The sequence below is a fragment of the Capra hircus genome, chromosome 25 (assembly GCF_001704415.2).
Source record: "Capra hircus breed San Clemente chromosome 25, ASM170441v1, whole genome shotgun sequence".
Classification (NCBI taxonomy): Eukaryota; Metazoa; Chordata; class Mammalia; order Artiodactyla; family Bovidae; genus Capra; species Capra hircus.
Genome location: NC_030832.1, coordinates 3,544,031 through 3,557,099, shown reverse-complemented (window position 1 = coordinate 3,557,099; position 13,069 = coordinate 3,544,031). Strand labels below are relative to the sequence as shown.

General features: G+C 44.5%; 1 protein-coding gene across 2 annotated transcripts in view; it reads right to left on the bottom strand.

Annotated features, from left to right (window-relative positions):
• The window catches only part of HMOX2 (heme oxygenase 2), a 28,726-nt gene that overhangs the window by 13,791 nt on the left and 1,866 nt on the right, over positions 1-13,069 (bottom strand). The window contains exon 1 of one of the 2 annotated variants that reach the window (XM_005697930.3): positions 10,135-10,155. The exons of the other annotated variant lie outside the window; for it this stretch is intronic. The gene's annotated coding sequence lies outside the window, so the exon portion shown is untranslated. Of the gene's footprint in view, positions 1-10,134; positions 10,156-13,069 lie in introns of those variants that run through there. 2 annotated transcript variants of the gene reach the window in all.

The following is a 13,069-nucleotide window of genomic DNA, read 5'->3' as shown; positions in this document are numbered from 1 at the left end:
TCTACCTACAAGACTACTAGCCACATGGAAACTGAGGTTATGTTACAGTGCACTTATGCTCACAGTGGAGGGGTTGGCTAAACCACTGAGTGACACTTCTTAGTAAGAAAAGTGAGCTCAATCCTATGGTTTCTGAGAAGTAAATGCTCAGGTTCCCATTTGAAGACTATACCGCCCACCCCTAACACACTCACCTTGGCTCACTCAGATTACAGGGCAACCCGAGAAGGTTGGCCTCTGGCGGGCCCTGCTTTTGTTGACAAGCAGGGCAGGCCAAGGCTGGAGACGGCTGGTCCCAAGGGGGAGGATGGCACCCACCACCCTGCCTCAGTGCCTGGAGGGAAGCAGTCAGATCTGCCAGCTCCTGGCGGACACTGAAGCCGAGGCTCTAGGCATCCTGACTCCACGGGGAGGTCACAATAGGTAAGGCCCTCAGATTTCTATAGTACCTATTACCATAGAAACTACAGAGAATCAGAAGAGCTGGTTTTAAGAATCTGAAAGCGTGTTCTCCACATGTTGAGATCTATTCAGTCCAATCTTCCTGTCTACTGAAAATATACTCTGCCCTGGTAGCAGGAGTATGATGGACAGAAAATACATCAACATAAAGGTCTTATAAAATCAGCAACTCCACAGGCCAAGGCACTGGTCAATCTAATGAGGCGGCTCCTCTGGCTCACCTTGGACCTGTTTGGGACCCTAACATGCTTCCACAGGCCTCGGAGTTAGGTATTATTCTCAGGCATTTTCACAACTGCCTAGACTCTAGCAGTAGAGGGGAGGGGTGGGTGAAGTGGGTGCAAAGAAACAAGCCCTGACCAGGAACTGGTAACTCCCAAGAGGCTGCCCTGTCCTCACAGACTTGCGTCTACGGTGGCAGCGGACCAGCAGCAACAGCTACCGGCCTCTCCGAGAGCAGAGGCTTCTCAGCTTCCCCTGGCTCCCCGTAGGCCCAGCCTCCTGGGGGCAGCAGTCAGGGCCCCAGAGCAGGCAGCCGCTGCCACTCTGCTCTCTGGTTCCCTGTACTAATAAGGCAACAGCTCAAGGAATAGGGGTGCACAACTGTCTTCCTCCCTCAGTGTATCGGGGCTGATTCGTACATGGATGAAAATGTCCCTGAACAGTAGCCAGGAACGGAAAGGTAAAGAAAATATATCGCAGGTGATGTGAAAGTATCAGCAGTCAGGTGTGTCAGCAGCCCTCTCTTCCACTCTAAAAAGCCTCTCAGAGTGAGAGCTGACTTGCAAGGATAATCTTTAACTCAATAAAATTTTTCAAAAAAAAAAAAAAAATAAAATAAAATAAAATTTTTCTTAAAAGACAACACATTCAGAGACTTCATTGTTAATAAAACTCAGGGGGACAGTGAGGACAGGGAAGCCTGGTGTGCTGTTTATGGGGTCACAAAGAGTCAGACAAGACTCAGCGACTGAACAACAACAATCCACCTGCAACAATCCTCAAAACCACACTTGAAAGGCAGAAAAATCAAGGTGGCAGAGTGATTACTTAACAAAACACCCTTAAACTCCCTTTCTAGACACTCCAGCTGTTCGCTAAAATCTTCTAGGATCCAAGGTCAGAGATAACAGGTCAGCACATACCACATCAATAACCTCAGATACAGATGACACCACTCTTATGGCAGAAAGTGAAGAAGAACTAAAGAGCCTCTTGATGAAAGTGAAAGAGGAGAGTGAAAAAGTTGGCTTAAAGCTCAACATTCAGAAGACGAAGATCAAGGCATCTGGTCCTATCGCTTCGTGGCAAATAGATGGGGAAACAGTGGACACAGTGGCTGACTTTATTTTTTTGGGCTCCAAAATCACTGTCAGTGGTGACTGCAGCCATGAAATTAAAAGACACTTACTCCTTGGAAGGAAAGTTATGACCAACTTAGACAGCATATTCAAAAGCAGAGACATTACTTTGTCAACAAAGGTCTGTCTAGTCAATGCTATGGTTTTTCCAGTGGTCATGTATGGATGTGAGAGTTGGACTATAAGGAAAACTGAGTGCTGCAGAATTGATGCTTTTGAACTGTGGTGTTGGAGAAGACTCCTGAGAGTCCCTTGGATTGCAAGGAGATCCAACCAGTCCATCCTAAAGGAGATCAGTCCTGCATGTTCATTGGAAGGACTGATGCTGAAGCTGAAACTCCAATACTTTGGCCACCTGATGCAAAGAGCTGACTCACTGGAAAAGACCCTGATGCTGGGAAAGATTGAAGGCAGGAGAAGGGGATGACAGAGGATGAAATGGTTGGATGGCATCACCGACTTGATGGATATGGGTTTGGGTGGACCCCAGGAGTTGGTGATGGACAGGGAGGCCTGGAGGGCTGTGGTTCACGTGGTCGCAGAGTTGGACGACTGAGCGCCTGACCTGACGTGACCACGCCGCTCTGTCTGGTCTAGCGTCCTCACCAGCGCAAGCTGCCCAGATCTCAGTCTCCCTGTGCAGCAGCTTCCGGCAGTAGCTCGGCGTCTGTGTAAACGTGACCAGTATCTAGGTACAGACACAAGCCATCTGTATTTCAGTGTACATCCAAGGACATGGAGACCAAATCCTTCCATCTCAAAGTTTCTGGAACATGGGCTCAACAAGGCTAACAGCAGCCACACACACACAAGTCCCACCTGCACAGCACAATGCTAATGTGCTGACCAGACACCAGAGGGACTGAGGCAATGACTGAATTGCGTGATGGTCTTTAGAGCTGGCCTACAGTTCAGTTCAGTTGCTCAGTCATTTCTGACTCTTTGTGACCCCATGGAGTGCAGCACACCAGGCTTCCCTGTCCATCACAAACTCCTAGAGCTTACTCAAACTCATGTCCATTGAGTTGGTGATGCCATCCAGCCATCTCATCCTCTGTCGTCCCCTTCTCCTCCCGCCTTCAATCTTTCCCAGCATCAGGGTCTTTTCCAATGAGTCAGTTCTTTGCATCAGGTGGCCAAAGTATTGGAGTTTCAGCTTCAGCATCAGTCCTTCCAATGAACATGCAGGACTGATTTCCTTTAGGATGGACTGGTTGGATCTCCTTGCAGTCCAAGGGACTCTCAAGAGTCTTCTCCACCACCACAGTTCAAAAGCATCAATTCTTCAGCACTCAGTTTTCTTTATAGTCCAACTCTCACATCCATACATGACCACTGGAAAAACCATAGCATTGACTAGATGGGCCTTTGTTGGCAAAGTAATATCTCTGCTTTTTAATATGCTGTCTGGGTTGGTCATAACTTTCCTTCCAAGGAGAAAGCATCTTTTAATTTCATGGCTGCAGTCACCATTGACAGTGATTTTGGAGCCCCCAAAAATAAAGTCAGCCACTGTGTCCATTGTTTCCCCATCTATTTGCCACGAAGTGATGGGTCCAGATGCCCTGATCTTCGTCTTCTGAATGTTGAGCTTTAAGCCAACTTTTTCACTCTCCTCTTTCACTTTCATCAAGAGGCTCTTTAGTTCCTCTTCACTTTCTGCCATAAGGCTGATGTCATCTGCATATCTGATGTTATTGATATTTCTCCTGGCAATCTTGATTCCAGCTTGTGCTTCATCCAGTCCAGCATTTCTCATGATGTACTCTGCATATAAGTTAAATAAGCAGGGTGACAATATACAGCTTTGATGTACTCCTTTCCCAATTTGGCACCAGTCTGTTGTTCTATGTCTAGTTCTAACTGTTGTTTCTTGACCTGCATACAGATTTCTCAGGAGGCAGGTCAGGTGGTCTGATATTCCCATCTCTTTAAGAATTTTCCAGTTTGTTGTGATCCACACAGTCAAATGCTTTGGCATAGCCAATAAAGCAGATGTTTTTCTGGAACTCTCTTGCTTTTTCTATGAGCCAGAGGATGTTGGCAATTTGATCTTTGGTTCCTTTGTCTTTTCTAAATCCAGTTTGAACATCTGGAAGTTCACATACTATTGAAGCCTGGCTTGGAGAATTTTGAGCATTACTTTGCTAGCATGTGTAGGAGCCCAACAAACCCGACCTCAACTATGACTCGCCAAGAGTCCACTGCCACACAGGCCGAGAGGCAGCGCAGGCATGTGGTCAAGGTACAGGCTCACGTCACGCACCGCAGGGCAGGCCCGGGTTCTGCTGCACACCCACAGGGGACCTCGGACCAGTTACTCTCAGAATCTCAGTTTCTCCATCTGTAAGGGTAGTGATAACAGCTCTGCACGGCAGATGTGAAAATTCAGTGAGATAACCATAAAACTGCTGTTTTAGTCTATTATTTAGTTTACTTATAAAACTGCTGTTTTCATTTATTTATTATTTTTAGCTTGCTGTATGATGCTGAATAGTAAACTAAAGCAAGTGTCACTTAAAGTTAACTAATGTTTCTGAGTATTTTCAGTCAAGAAATGGAAAAACCCCTTTCTCTATGAAAGGTCCTGTAAGTAGCATCAAATCTATTCCGGGGTCACAAGCTGAGATGAATGCTCACTATAAAGAACCTGTTTTCATTCTGGTAACATTTCTAATACCAAAAAAGGAACAGAAAAACCTGGGCATATCTAGCAAAATAAGTTTTGCAAAGAACCCAAAGGAAGATGATTTCCAGAGTTCAAATTCTATTCAGGGGACTCTGAACCTGAGTTAGGTGAAGGCCCCTCCATGCTATAGATGGGTCAGGATCCAGGATGAGACATGTTCTTGTTTCGTTTCTTCGGAGCACCTCATCACTATAAATCAAGGTTTAGGTAAACGAAAACTTGACTTTATATAAATATCATAACTCTCATTTGCAGTTAGTTCTCCTGACAATCAATCCCCACCTAGTGGTTCTCAAGGGGACATCGGTCACGCCCAGAGGGATGTCTGCTTGCGAAAACTGGAGGGTGGGCTGTGGTACCGGCATCTAGTGTATAGAGGCCAGGAATGCTGTTCAACATCCCACAACGCACAGAAAGCAAAAGCACACGTGTGGCACACACACATAATACACACACCAGACCACCACCACCACCAATTATCCAGCCTAAAATGTCAAGGTCACCAAGGTTGAGAAACCCTGCTCTAACCTCTCATCCCTTCATCAGTTTAGAGAGAGACAAGAGGTTTGTTTTCACAGTAACCTTCATGCCGTCCATCACACCTTCATCAAATATCCTTTACAGCGATTTCTGGGAAACTGAATTTCCACCAGAAAAGAGAAGAGGCTGTAAGTGGGGCAACTTGGCACTCACTGCCCACAGATGACAGGGAAAAGGGTCACAGTATCTTCCTGGGAAGAGGACTGATTTGTATTTAGCCCACAAGGAGGCAAAACCTTTCAAGCAGGTTCAGTTAACAAAGCCGGGAAGAGGAGAAGCCCCTGACAGAAATGTGTTCACTGACTTCTTGAAAGAACAGAACAGAACTGGGAGAAAATTGAATCATCGTTTATCAGTCTGGTGTCTGACTGACATGTAGGCTAAAAAGCTCTAATACCAGGTCTGTGCCAGCGAGCTGTCACAAACACTACTGCTCTGGAACTCCAACAGCCTCATTTATAAAACAAGAGGCACGTCTCAGAGAGCTGCAGGGAGAATGGCATTTAACAGAAGGTAAAGGCAGGACAGACCATGGGCTTCCCCCACCCGTTTCAGACACAGCAGCTCGCATACTCCTCCGAAAATGGACTTGTGCCACTTCTAAAAATAAGGTCAGATGACAATGAGCTGGATGATCCTGGAGGCCTGATATCACATTAAGAGCCACCTAACAAGCTTTTCATCATCTATTACAGCACTCGTATCCTGCTGCAGCACTTCTTTGTACCTATGTCTTTTTTCCAAATTACAGCTCATTTCTCTTTGTGTCTTCAACACAGGGTACCTACCTAATCAGGGTTTGCTGAGTGACTGGATGATTTCCAGAATGTGAGGTATTCTCAAAATCGAGGTATTCTCAAAAGCAGATGACAAAGAGAACATTTAAAAGTGAATCCCAGACATAAGAAAATTGGCTGGCTAGTGAGTAAGTATCTTTGAGCACCATATTTACCACAAAAATTTCTACTGATGAACAGTTGCGGGTTGGGGAAGGGAGGTGACACGGGCCTTGTAGGGGGCCTGAAAGAGAAAGGTTGCACTGCATGGTCTTAAACTGCCTTGCTCACATTCCGCAGATATAGCTGTTAAGAACATACCTTTTAGATTTTAAGGACTCTGAAAGCCTGGTTAAGAATAGAAACCTGCCTTACTTTAAAAAAAAAAAAAAAAAGAAAGAAATGGAGGGCTTCTCTTTTGGCTCATTGGTAAAGAATCTTCCTGCCAGTGTCAGAGACACAGATTTGATCCCTGATCCAGGAGAACCCCACATGCCTGGAAGCAACTTAGCCCGTACATTACAACTACTGAGCCTGTGCCCTAGAGCCCGTGCGCAGCAACAACTGAAGCCCAACTGCCTGAGAGCCTGTGCTCAGCAACCAGGGAAGCCCCTGCAGTGAGAAGCCGAGGTACCGCAACTATAGGGCAGGCCCTGCTCACCGCAACTGGCGAAATGCCCGAGCAGCAGTGAAGACAGCACAGCCAAAGTGAACAGATTTTTAAAATTATTTTTTAAAAAGAAAAGGAGGCTAGCAGTGTAGGGTGAGACAGCAGACATAGCTGTACTTTAAAAAAAAAAAAAAAGGTTCTGGGCTGGGAGGTGAGGAAGGGAGAAAAAGAAGGGGGAAAAAAAAAGAAATGGATAGGCAAAATTTTAATAGTCTAGGTAACAAATGCTTGCCAGCACTGCTCCACCGATGCAGGCATAAAGCACCGCCCTTCCAGCTGTCCACCTCTGAGAACCCTTTATTCCCCCAGCTGGCTTTAGGGAAGGGGTTTCACAGCACTTTTCTTCTCAGGTCTGTTACTCCAGGGAAGGGGGAGGGGGGGTCACGCTTCTCTTAACAAGCCCACATTTTTAGAACATTTTGGAGGAAATACATCAAGGCATTACGTTGTTATGGTTACTGCAGGGAAGAAAGCAAAATGCTACAAAAATACCAGTTTGCCAAAAAGAAAATTAAAAAAAACAAACAGCAGTTTGCCACTGTATAACTGAGCAACTTCCTGTTGTATGAGGCAGCCCCCATGAAATACATGAAGATACATGAAGTGGGTGCCTGTAATTCCCAAGAGGTCTCTAGAACTGGTCAAACATCATTGTAAGTGCTAATCATTACTGAGAAGAAATTCAAATGGCCCGGAACATCTACTGCTGACTAAGGACCTGATTAGGCAATACTGGATGAATAACTAGGGGAAAAGGTAGACAAGATAGGGAGAGCAACTGACAAGAAAGGCAGAAAATCATGTGCTCCAGGGCTTGCTCTGAGGCGTGCTAACGCCTTTTCCCAACCCAACCCTACCCTACACTGAAGGCTGATACAGGAAGCATGGACAGTGGAGCATCCACAGTTAGAGCAGGGTGGTGGTGGGGGGGGGGGGTGGCGGGTGTGGGTCGGGGGTACAAGCTTGGCCTACTTGGCTGGCTGAGCTCTGGGGAGCTAAGGCACTCACTCTGAAACAGATGGTTGGCATGTCCCACTGTGTGTGCTACGTGACGGCAGTTCTAGGACAGTCTTTTCAGGCTATATGTCCAAAGCAGCAGAGGGAAGCTGGTTCTGAATCAGTCACTGCTCCCGAACCTGCCCAGGGCTCCCTCCCTCTTTCATATCTTGTTTCCAACAGGCCAGTCATTTCTGAAAAAATGGCCTGACCTTCCAAAAAGCACGTGATTTCTCACCCCATTCCCAACATTCCTACTTGGCTCTAACTCTATTGTGGACAGGCACATACTCTAAACAGCTGCACTTGACTATAAGGTCCCCGAGGGCAGAGCTGAGCATCACCCCCACTAGTTAGTAAGTGCATTTTAGCTGTGCCAGGCCTGGCAACCAGATTAGACCACTGTGTGTGTGGGAACATGCTGTCCTTTGCACAAGCACTCATGTATGTCTCATGACACCTGGTGCTGGGTAGAAGGTTGTTTACAAAGGAATCCTTGGGTTTCTCTCTCTAATCTTCCACCCAGTTACCTCCTCATCTGAAGATACAAATTCAGAGATGTGAAGATGGGTAGCAAAGCTATTTGTCAGATTATAATAATCATTACCCTTTAGGGGTTGCAAACCCTTCTGAGAATCAGAGGAAGGCTTCTGACTTTCTCTCCAGGACAATCACAAGTTAAAAAAAAGTTGCCTCATGTGCCTAATGCCTCCTGTGCTGAACTTATGCAGATACAAAAGAGATAAACTTGGAGAGAACAGACTCCTTAATAAATAAATACATGTTACCTATGCCATTCCAGAGCACCTGTAGGCCCCTCAAGTTCAGGAATCCCTGTTCTAGACGAGCCATTTATAAAAGACATTCTTTTTGTGGGTGACATGTTTCCAGTAACTCCCTGAATGCTCATTCACTAATGCTCATTCATTCTCTTCTGTTCCTGCTGTCTTTTAGGCAACCCAGTGGATTCAGTTCAAATGACTGTCTTTTTCATTTCTCAGTTCTTCACTTCCCTGACCTCCCAGAATATTGAGTGTCGAAACAATAATCACAAACCTTACAAAGTGAATTTTGTCTGGCGCCTCCTCAAGGTGACTGCCAACTCTTGGTGAATAAGGACCATGGGTTTGTTGTTTTTGTAACCCTCTCAGTGCACACTAAAGAGGCAATACAAGTGTGCCAAGTGGGCAGAGTGCACTGCTTCTCTGTCCTTCTACCTGTAGGCATTTGAACTTGAACGTATTGACTTTAAATCTGGGCATGTGTCCCAGAAAAGTCACATGCAAAAGGGAAGAAAGCATAACCCAGAGCAGCCAATCATCTCACTGCTCCTTTTGGGTGCACCAGTAAGACTTTCTGCAAACACAAAAAGTGTTACAAAGCAAGACAAACATGACACTGAGCACAGACACTTAAGAGATTTCTCTGAGGCTGACAAAAACCCAAGTGTGGAAGAGGAATCAGTTCAGTCGCTCAGTCATGTCCAACTCTCTGCGACCCCATGAATCACAGCACGCCAGGTCTCCCTGTCCATCACCAACTCCCGGAGTTTACCCAAACTCATGTCCATTGAGTCGGCAATGCCATCCAGCCATCTCATCCTCTATCGTCCCCTTCTCCTCCTGCCCCCAATCCCTCCCAGCATCAGGGTCTTTTCCAATGAGTCAACTCTTCGCATGAGGTGGCCAAAGTTATTTTCTAATTAGTAGGACACCTGCGATTACTAAGCAAAGAGAAAGACTGACCCTCCCCTTGTCTCCTAGAAAACTGAAGGAGCAAAGGTGTAATGTCACTTCACTATCTTTGCTTTTCTCATCACCTTCAAACATTGCTACCCAGAACCCCCTCACACTCTAACTCAGTTCTGCTCACTGATCCTTCCCCTTCCTCTGCCAGCCCTCCCTCAAGCTCCTCTGGAAATAGTTTCAGATGACAACAGTTCCTCTGCAGCAGCTCCAAGTGGTCTTGCCAGAGAGAACAGCAGATGCAGTACTAAGGAAGGGATGAGCACGCTTGGGCATGTGACATGCCATGTTATCATCCACAAACACTTATAATACTCATGGGGCTCCTTGACTACAAAGAGGCCTAAGAGCTTGTTGGGGATTTTAAGCAGCTTTCAATAGAGAGAGAGAAAAGAGAAACAGAAAGACAACTAATAGAACAGGTGTATTATACTATAAATGCTAATTGTGCAGTACAGACAATGGTGTTAAAGATAGAGCTTTATGTTCCAGATTTTCCAGGACTGTTCTGACTCAAATATCCTATCTCACTAACTCCTTCAGTACACCTGTATGTTCAGACTATGGGTCCCAGTGTTTGTCATAATAAACAGGATCACCTCAGTGACTGATGAGGCAGGCCAGCCAACTAGATTAAATAAAAGCATGATGGCAGATTGTTCTAATCATGCCAGCAGCTTCCCACAGCCCTCAGGTAATCGTGGAATTGAATATAATACAAGACAGTGAAATGTGAGGCTTCCAAGACTGAGAGAGCTCGCTGGGAGAAAGGTTGGAAGCTGAGGGTATTTAGCAGAAGTCAGGCTGGCAGGGTGCTAGACACTTGTCTCTTTAGGCCATTCTTCCCCAAAGCCCTTTTAAAGTTACTGAGAACTATGTCAATAATTAGACTTACCGATATTCCTGGGAAGGAACAAATCTATTCGTGTGTTGCTCTTGTTGTCCCCTGGAGAAGGAAATCCAGTATTCATGCCTGGGAAATCCCACAGACAGAGGAGCCTGGCAGGCTACCATCCACCGGGTCGCAAAAAGTTGTAAACAGCTTAGCAACTAAACAACAACAACAGAAAGGAGACAGTACCCACTTGCTGGGCCTCTGGCAGAACAGCAGATGGCAGGCACTGTGTGCAGCAATCCATCCTTTCCTGTCACTACTTCTCTGCCTTCCTGCCAGTCTGCTTTCTCTTATGTCCAGGGAGGCCCCAAACAATAAGCACGAGGGAAATTTTAAACACACAACTTCCCAACCCCTAACTTAGTGAAACAAAAAGGTTTGGAAACCCCTTAGATTGAAGAGCAGCATTCTAGGCACCTAAGACTTGAAGGCTCATCAAGTATTAACTTCATCTTTCAGACACAGAAACTGTAAATCAAGGGGTTTAAACGTTTTTCTCATAATCAAAAATACTCCACAGTTTCCTTTGGGGGAGAAATGAACGATTTATTTGTCACTCTTTCTAATATAAATTAGTCAGTCAGCCAGTCAGTTCAGTCGCTCAGTCGTGTCCGACTCTTTGCAACCCCATGAATTGCAGCACGCCAGGCCTCCCTGTCCATCACCATCTCCCGGAGTTCACTCAGACTCATGTCCATCGAGTCGGTGATGCCATCCAGCCACCTCATCCTCTGTTGCCCCCTTCTCCTCCTGCCTCCAATCCCTCCCAGCATCAGTCTTTATGTAAATTAACATGTATGCATATTAATTTAATATAAATTAACATGTATGTATTTGGAAAACATACATGCATATGTAAAACATTATCTAGTGCGGAATAGCTGTTTATGAGTGAAAACAATGGTTACAAACTGATTAATCAGCTCAGTTTTGTACTTAATTCAATCATTTTGAAGTGCAAACAAAAAATCAGTGTATCTGTAGACTTTCACAGAGAGATACTTAAGCACATATTTGAAAAAAGAACCCTCCTCAATGAATGCAAGAAGACACACAATTCTGATGCAAATTCTATTCCATAAGCCAACTATTCACTGGAAGGACTGATGCTGAAGCTCCAATACTCTGGCCACCCTGATGCAAGGCTGATTCACTGGCAAAGACCCTGATGCTAGGAAAGTCTGAGGGTAGGAGGAGAAGGGGGCAACAGAGGATGAGATGGTTGGATGGCATCACCAACTTGATTGACATGAGTTTGAGCAAATTCTAGGAGATAGTGAAGAACAGGGAAGCCTGGCGTGTTGCAATCCATGGGGTCCCAAAGAGTCAGACACGACTTAGTGACTGAACAACAGACTGACAAAGCAGCCTTTGAATTACTATTAAAATATTTGCTTAAAAAAACTATCACATAGGAAAATGCATGTTTGCTAAAAGCCTTCTAAAATTACATCAAAGTGACATTAAAACCTGCTCACTGAAAAGAGCCTCATGAATTTAACTGCTGTTTTGAAACGCCTAGTTAAGATTCAGAATGTTATCTTGTAAGGAAGGTCTGACTATAGATGTGGTTGATATGATGACCCAGAAAGCGTCCTTTGCTCCACTGCAGTCAGCCAAGATCACAATTAAGATGCAGTCCTCTAATCGACTGATTGTAAATGAACTCCCTTTACAATAGCTATGCACCTCTGAAGTATCTACAGTGAATTCCAAAACCATTATTCTTCTTAAACAGAAAGAAGCTGATCATATAGAAAGGATTTATGAATAAATGTAATGCATATTCTGTAAACATATATAACACTGTTAGACCAGACCATCAACAATACTGCTAAATTTCATTGGCTTTACAATGTGTAATATAATGGGAGACATTTTATGGTAAATAAACGAAGTCAATATGAAAAAGTAAGCCAAACTGGAGTCAACAACATCAGAGAGCACCTAAATGGTCACCAGAGTGAAATATCTTCACTATAAAAAACAGAAAGATCCCAGTATAAGCAGTTATATTAATTGTTCCAATTAAAGATATGCACCCCTCCTTCACTGTTGGCAAGAATTAATTGGTAATGGCACTGCTTCTCAGCAGGGCAAAAATATCCTGAGAGATTATTCAGGTTACAACAAAAGACAGTTTTCATCCTCTGCTTTTACACAGACAAACCTAACAGATATAATAACGTTAAAAAGCAAATAACCTTCACTGTGTTCAATACAAAAGGAGATGTGACTCAGATCTCTCAATTCTCCCATTAAGTACTATCAGAATAAGAGACTGAATTAAGTGTGTACTTAAAATTTTTTAGTTAACTATGGCCAGTAATAAACAAGGAGGTAATTTATGGTTCAAAGTTTTCATCTTTTCTCTCCAAGGAATTATAGCTAAATTCTAAATTTTATACTGGAAAATTTCCTGGTGGTCCAATGATTACGACACCACAATTTCACAGTTCAGGGCATGGGTTCCAATGCTGGTCAGGGAACTATGCTGAAATATATAATTCCAATATTCAAAATGTCTTCCTCCTAGAAGGATGATATTTTGGTTTTTGCTGCAAACCTGATACACAGCCCAGCTGTTTTCTGAAGAGAGTCAGCTTTTCCAAAGAAACCAAAAAATCAAGGTAGCCAAAGGCCCTGGCTGTTTTGCTTTTTGACAGACTCAACGAGCGTAAACCAATGGTGATGAATACTTTACTTTCTGTATTTCATCTTATCCTTGGCATTGTCATTTCTGGAGTAGCTCATACTCCTGACTCTGGAGACCCACAGGCTATCATCTTACTGGCCCAGGCAAAGGAAAAAAGGAAATCCAGTCAGACAATGGGGAAATCACAGATTCTTCCTCTTCACATCCCCAGTCAGATGAAGTCACTCAACGAGTGTGTCCTTCAAATCCCCACACCCTCACCAGTGTTTTGGCTTATCT